Below are 8,303 nucleotides of genomic sequence, written 5' to 3'. Positions count from 1 at the left end.
AGGGCCAGCATCTCCAAACCCCACCGCATCGCTGCAGCGCTGCTCAGGCTCAGGGAGGCATGTGCATGGAAGAATATGCTGCCGCAGGCTAAGTTTAGATGTACCTAACACTCTCCTAAAACTGTCTCAGCATGCGAAGTAATTGAATTAAGAAGATTTTTCCACTGGGTACCAATGACTTTGCATTCTGCCCATCTTTTTTTTAGATGCTTTGAACTGGGAGTTATAATGCGACTCCAGGTCGATCTCTAGGTATAGTCAGCTGGACAGAGGATAATGAGGTTTTTGTTTCAGGAGAAGAAAACCGTCTTCACAGCTTTGCTAGAACGAAGTTTACAGGCTTGATTCAGATCTTGCTCACACTGCTGTAAGGGTTGAAGTAGTTTGTTGCAGCTGCAGCAGAAATCAGGTGATGGAGGTTTTATCCTGGACATCCACTCCACTGGCAAAACCCACTCATGCCCCATGCTGTCTGTTGGAGGTGCTGGGTGGGGGTTCAGCCTAAAAGGTGACCCAAGTCTGGACGGAGCTGCTGGACACAGCACACCCTGGTGCAGTGCCGGTGAGGCTGCACGCTAACGGCATTGCTTTTATCTCACGTTTCCCTCAGCCGTAACAGGAGAAATGCTGCATCTTCAAAATGCTGAATTTCCTAGACCAGCTCTTCTCTATCTTTTTCTCTTTATAGGAAATTGCTGCAAAGTGTTGATTGACAGTATTTGTGAATATAGCTTTTTGCTTATCTACAAACCACTTATACTGTGGGCACTGCTTGCCTACTGCTCATTAGAAATAGTTAATATCTATTTTCTGGAAGCTAAAAGAAGTTCCCCAGGCATAGCCCATGGCCCATTTAGTTTGTCAGCTGCAGCAAACATCATGGCTTCAATCAACATTGTGGACTTCATCTCACGAACCCGGTAGCATAAGCCCTGGCAGCATTTGGCATACTCGAATTGTGATCTGTAGATGAGAATTGATTATTTTGTATGCGCCAACCTTCAGAAAAGTTTCTTACAGCAGCTGCTGAAATGATGGTATCTCCTAGGAAGATTACCATCGGCGGAGGCAGGTCGGTTGGTTCTACCTTGTTTATCTTTGTCTGAACAAGGGAACAAATTCTCCAAAGCACAGCCTGAGATCTTATCGTCCAGAACTTAATAGGCAGCGCCGGTTCCCTGGCACGTTTCTGTGAGCTGCCCCCACAGCAAAGCTCTGAGTGAAAGGTACCGGCCATGCCTGTGTTGCAAATATTTTTAAGTATAACTGTTAGGTAAATAACCAATTTTTCAGTTCAATGGCGGAAGCAAGCAGTGGAAAAAATAGTTTTGGGCTGAACTGAAACAGAATTTTTATAGTTTCTTTTGAAAAATGGGGTTCCCACTACTTCCTATTGTATTGTTTTCTTTAAAGTTAAACCAAAATATTTCATTAAATACTTTGTGAGTTATTTAGATACTGAAATAACCTTTTTATTGGTCAGTTTTAAATGAGCCTAATGTTGCAGGAGCGATACAAGGAATCAGTGAAGCCTGGCTTTCAATGAACAGCATGTGTCCTCCTTCTACATGGCCAGAGTACAACAACCCAGCTTCTTTGCCATGGCCCCATGACACCTCCATAGCAATGCCCTGTTTCCTCTTACACCCATGCACCTTCTGTCTATGATATCCGTCTTTCTTATGTCCTCAGATCCTTCACTCGTACTTCCAGCTCCCTTCACACCCCGGACCTTTCCAAACTCCCATGCTTCCACATGCCCCAAATATCTCTTACAGCCTCTCTGCTACAGGACTTTTGGCTTCATTCCACTTTCCTTACATTTTTTATATACACACACACACACACAGATACAGAAATACTTGCAATGTTTCCCATGTACTCTACCTAACTTTATTTAGCATGACAGATGATCAAGAAATGGCAGGCAGTGCAGCATATCTGAAATGAGATTTGTGCTGACTTGGTCAGCCAAGTGCTGTTAAGCGCTGAATCTCCTGGCTTTCCCTTAGTGGGATCACTAGCTAATGCTCTCTTCTTTTATCCAGCCATTGATCTTGAGAACACTTCTGGGAGTGTGATATTTTTAAGATGTTAGCCTTCTGTTAAATTTTGTTGAAATTGGACGGTGGGTTTAAAAGTTATTAGGGAGGGGGACTGATAAACAGGTGGGCAGATAAGCAGTGTAATTTCATAAGGAAATTATTTTGATGGGAAAATAAGGAATTTTTGCTTTCAGATATCACAATAAAATGTACTAGCATAAAACCCAAAATCCAGCTAAAGCAAAGCATTAAATTCAACAGCCATCCATTAAAAGGCTTTGTTTCTTGAAATATTATTTCTCACTGAAATTGCAGTTTGTCAAAAAAGGCTCCATAATTGGGTTTGTGTTGGTTTGAGATCTTGCTGGTACACATCATGCCCCAAGGAATCATGGCAACATTGTTGAAACTAAAGTCAAATTTCTGAATATATTGATTGTCGTTGAAAAAGTCCTTCTATTTCTTGGAGGACAGGGAAATATAACAATCAGAAATGCCATCCTTGCTACCAGCTCTGAAAGTATGTGAATTTAACTCCAGAACTTGGACATGTTGCAAATCTAAATAGGGAATTACAGTTCCTTTACTTGTGTTATCCAAATGTGTAGTGCAGCATGCAAGCCTATGACCTGCCATGATAGTGCCAAGGCTGGTTTGCCTGTCATCGTCTTTTTAAAAGCAACAATATTAGTGCAGTCCTGGAAGGATGGGAGGGTCAGCCATTCATTGCTACAAGGCACAAATTATGTCTTTAAATGAGAATGCAAGTTAAAAATCAGATTATCCAAATGGGAGAGTGGAGCGGAGCACAGAAGGAGGACTATTTTTATCTTAAATACCTCATTATGTTCATTGGGAATTGGGAGCTAATCTGTCACTAGAAAATGGCAGACAAAGCAAAATCGTAATCACTGGAGACTAAATTTCTTGGAAAATTAGAGAAAGAAGTGTCAAATACTAGGTTAATTCACTTTACTAATTCAATAGGATTCAAATGCTGAGGTGGAGTGGGAATGAAAAGAGACTGTTGTACTTTGCAAGGCAGACACAAGCCATCAAAAGTTGACCTTTGGCTCTACCACATAGCCCTGCCAAAACACATCAGCTCTCTCCTAACATATTCACACTGCATCCATCTCCATCACCTACCCAATCTGCAAGGATAGTCCTGTCAGGAGCAAGCAGTTACCATTCTTCAGAAGAGACCTCACTTTTTGGGTGCATGATTTTCGATACTGACAACCCGATTTTCAGAGATTTGAGAGGCATGTCTAGGTAAATTCCAATTCTGGAAATAGGTATTAGATAGCTAAAGTTACGAGTCCAATGATGAAGGCATCCAAAGGTAGATATGTTCTCCAATCATTTCTGAGTCTTCCTAGTTAGAATATTTGTTGGTACAGGGTTAAGATACATGTATTTTTTGTTATTGGCATCTGTCTACTATCAGCTGAGCAGAAACCAACCTTTTTTTACATACTTCATCCATCAGTCATCCTCCAGATTCAATTTTTGGTCAATTTTCATCAAATATGTGCTATACTTGAGTCAATGATCTAGAAATGAAAAGTACCAAGTACCTCAAACTGTCAAAGCTAGCCAGTTCACAAATTCCACTCTTAGAAAAAAGGCACAAAACATTAACTAGACTGGACAAGTGATGAATTGCTGCATTCTTTTCCTCTTAAAAAATGGAATTGGTCAATGCAGCGGGCTTTGATCGGAGTGATAGCTATAACAGCCCACGTATACTTATTATATGATAACATTCACCTCCTCTTCCCAAGCAGGCTAAGAATGACAATACCATTTATAATGCTTTTACTGTTAGAGGTTAGAAAGTAATACTAGATATACATTAAAAAAATAGAAAAATTCCCTTTCACTTTTGTTTTTTGTCTCCTTAAATGATGATATAATATTTTTTCTATAATTATGAAAAGATAAATTTAGGAAACACCTAGTCCTGGGATTATGAAAGTTGGAGGTCTAAATTAAAAGTGAAATAAAGAGATTTTCTAAGCAAATGGGATACAAATACATGCTCTATGAAAAGAGAGGTGAGAAAGGCAGGGAAAAGAAAGAAGAAAGGAGAACCAAGGTGTAACTGAGGCACAGCCCAGGAAACTTGACTGGAAAAGGAAATGGAAGATTTAATATTATTTATATAAATGCCTAGTTTGAAAGAGATTATACGTTCTCTTTCTACAACTTTTTTGATGAGGGCCTTAATTTATGCCAGAAGACAACCTAACTAGACAAACGTAGACAAACGTAGGCTGATAACTGTGATTTCAAGGCTATGCAGAGCTTTAGTGAATATTCTGAAGAATAATGGGACAAAATGTAATGCAGGTTTAGCTGGTGCTGAACTAACCTGAGGGGTTTTAGGTGTAGCTCTAGAATATTAAAAAAGAATCTAAGTAGCATATACTGTGCCATGGTGGCGACCAACATCACCGGCCACTAGGACCTCTCACAGTGCTTACCCCATTTCCTTGCCATAGTAACTTCCGCTGTGCTTCCAGTGCTCTGAAGGGTCCTGCATGTTCCTGATACTCATACACGTACAAAAATATATGCTTCAAGGCTTGTAAGACCACACTAAAGAGGGCACTCTGTGAACTGATAAAGCACAGAAGTTGAGAAGATGGCACCGTTGAAAGCATGCGTGCTCACATCCATAGGCATAAAGTAAGGATTTGGGTGGAAAGGGAAAGAATACGAAGATGCCACTTTCAGGTGAACCAAGAGGACCCAGACTGTTGGTTGTTCTGTTTTTCTGCTGGACCTCACAGTGCCATGAACTTCCCTTCCTGGACTTCTCTTCATATTTGTTCACTAAGTCAGACCTAGTCTTTGCCTAGAAACTGGGAGAATTGGTCCCTTCCAAAGTGGAAACCCTGTGAGAGCCAGAGACCCAAGCAGTGGCCTTTGGACTTCCTCTTTGCACCCGGCTCCAGCTTCTCCAGAGGTTCTCAGGCTGTTCTTTCAAAAAACACTTTCCATAGTCAGAGGGCAAAGGCCAATATTACCCTATCCACAAAAGTTTTTTGAGACTGATGTTGGGCGAGCACATACTCTGTATCTATCTACAAGGACATTAACTGCACTGAGAAGCAATGGATGGGCTTCAGCTGGACTTAGGGAAGAAGGTGACACCTTGGCAAATTGTTTGTGATCAGGATCTTACATAGAAATTATTCTGAAATATGAAAGCCTACCAGTTCATGCTGTAATCCTCAATACTTAGCATTTTTAGAACATTTTTATACCTATATTGGTGTCTGAGTACAAATTTACTACCTCTAACCTTTGTGAGAACTGCTTGATAGATGAGCAGACACAGCCTCGGATGCCAGCTGCTCACTAGTCTATAAATGATTGATCAGTGTATAAACCTGCTGATCTTCTGGCATCATTGTAAACATACAACTTCTAATAATTTCACAGAGCCCTTTTAGGGATTTATTTAAGATAAGCTTGTCAGTCCTATTCAGGAAAATAGTTGGGCTGATGGTTATATGGGAAGATTTATTGTACTTAATAACATGTCATCTTTGCCCATATGGGCTAAGAATTAACATCTACAGAGCAGCAGGGAGCATACTTATAAAACTGAGGCAGAACAACGGAGGGTAGTTTTGCTCTTTAGATAGCTACTGCCTCTGCTTGGAAGTGCTGAGGCCCCATAACAGTGAATACTCAGAGGCTTTCAGCTATCATTTTAAATTCAACAATTAGATGCTGCAGGCTAGTTCTGAAAGGGCACAGAAATGCAGCCTTAACACTGATACAAATGTTTATTCTCCCAAGCAAAGTTGCTCCTTAACCATTTGGCATTACTTCTTTCCATGTTGCCAAATCCAGCATTTCCATTAAGGACGCAACTACTGTGTTTTTGTGGCTGTTCTAAGTACAGCACTTTTATACTTTGCCAGCATGGCTTCTGTACCGGATTTCCAATCAACTCTTTGACAATGTTTTCCTCTCCTTAGCATTTGAAACACATTGAATGATTTCTAGTACACTTCCACTTTCTCTAGTAGACCAATATTTGTCTCTGTAGGACATATGATGTCTGATCTTTATTGCTTTATCAGAGTTTTATTTGCAGGTGGTCAGCCAGTTGTTATTGTCAGAGCGTTATGATAGTTCTTCAAAGGAAATGTGAACATATTTGATACACATCGAACATTAAAACACCTGAAAAATGCTTGAAACTCTGTGCTCAAGGATTAGTATAAGTAAGATTCATGACCATTTAAAAAGTGTATGAATTGCTCTAATGGATTCAATTTACTCCCACCCTCTAAAATTCTTACTGATTTCACAAGATGAAAACAATCCCACTGCATAATCATGTCCAACATGCCCAGTGGAAAAGCTTTGAGGATTTTGGTTGAATAATCTACTTAAAAAGAATAGTAGTAAACATTTTGTATAAAATGAGTCCATTTTAGCTATGCCAATCTAATTTGGTTTCTGAATGTGCTCTTTTTGAAGTAACCAGTAAATAACTGAAGTATTGTACTCTGCAGAGATTCCAGATGCATCCATTTTAGCAGGCATTTACATAACACTGCTATTTTTCTCAGTTCTTATCCAATGTACACTTATCTTTCACATATATTATTATGGTAGAAATGTAAAAAGTACAGCTAAACTATTGCCTCTTTGTTCAGGAAGCAAGAAATTTTCTACCTTTACACCTCATTGCTGGTAGCAACGCTGGTGGATTTACTCAGTGTTTCAAGATGGTTGTCCACGTATTAGACCCTACAGTGGGCATTCGGGGTCTTCAGCTATACCAGACAGTGGGGAGTATTCATACTGTAAAGATCTACCTTTATTGACTGAACTGTCCAAGTGCAGTGAGAAGTTATGAAACCCTTGGAAGAGTGGGGAAGGAAAGCAAACAAAGCCATAGGGAGGCACAAAGTGCTCCGACCCTGTTAGTTCAGAGAACAGGGCTTATGTTGGGATGCTTTTGTGTCTGAATTCAGCACACATGAGAAAAGAAAGAAGGTGGCTCCTGGTCTCGTCTTCTTCTTCATGTCTTTTATCTCCTTCTAGTGAGGAAGAAGGAGGAGATAGACCTACAACATCCAGATTTTCTCAAGATTGCTGGGAGCCAGTGGCAATGTCCATTTGCGCTCTCTCTCAACTGCCGTGGTGAAGAGGATCAAAGAAGTTTTCATGTGTGTTACCAAATGGCTGATTCCATAAGCATGGCCTGATGCAAAATGATACATCAAGGAGCAAGAAACGCAGCCACACACTGACAGAGATCTTGCGGAAAGTCAGCTGAACACAGGCTGGGGTGGTGCTGGCAGACAGAAGGGCTACTGAGCATCTTGAGTGCAGACAAGGAAATGCTGAGCAGAGGTAGAGGGGTTGTAACACCTCTGGGTACGGCAGAGTCAGAACTACTCCTGGAACAGTGTCCAGCTCTGATTCCACAGTTTACGCAGTGCTAATAAACTGGAGGGTATTCAGGCCATCCTACAGCCTGTGTGATATTGGAGACTAGTTTAAATGATCATGCCGATCAGACACGGAGTTATACAAAGAGCAGTGAGTTTTGGTTTCAGCGTGCATGTACTAGACAGGAACAATACACTCAGTGATTAGGAGAGACTCAGTTGGGAACATCAGAAGGCAGGAACTGAGGGAAATAGCATATAGGAATCAGCGCAATGGTCTGTCTCATGTCAAACGCTGCCACCTAGAAGGGTGAAAGTGCTTTGAGATGAAAGAGCATTTTGAGATGAATAACTTTGTGCAATGACATCCTCATGCCAGCTCATTATGATCCTGAAAATTTTTAGATTTACAAAACTAAGGTGAAGGTCGTTTGTAAAATCAAATGCGCTGTGGTGTTGTAAATACATTTAGTCAAATGGGAGTCCAGCAAAATCTCTATTTTCAGTTTTACCATGTCTATAGAGTACATTTCATGCTAAATGCTCTTGAAGTAAGTGCATAAAAATATTTCTGACAGCTGGAGTGCTTGCATGCCAAATGCCTGAAAGATTAAACATAATAACATGGACCGTGTGCTATGAACAAAATCATTTATTTCATTTAAAAACATGAATTAACAAAAAAATATTCTCCAGATACAAGAGACAGGCAAAACCTTGATAAAATATCTTTGGGTTATATATGGTATGCCTTTCTGGCAAATGAAGTTAGTACACACCTATAGCAATCTTGAGTGCAATATTACTCATGAATATCACATCTCCGTTTCCT

The sequence above is a fragment of the Mycteria americana genome, chromosome 1 (genome assembly GCF_035582795.1).
Source record: "Mycteria americana isolate JAX WOST 10 ecotype Jacksonville Zoo and Gardens chromosome 1, USCA_MyAme_1.0, whole genome shotgun sequence".
NCBI lineage: Eukaryota > Metazoa > Chordata > Aves > Ciconiiformes > Ciconiidae > Mycteria > Mycteria americana.
The sequence above is the reverse complement of the archived record's forward strand: the minus strand, read 5'-3'. Positions refer to the sequence as shown.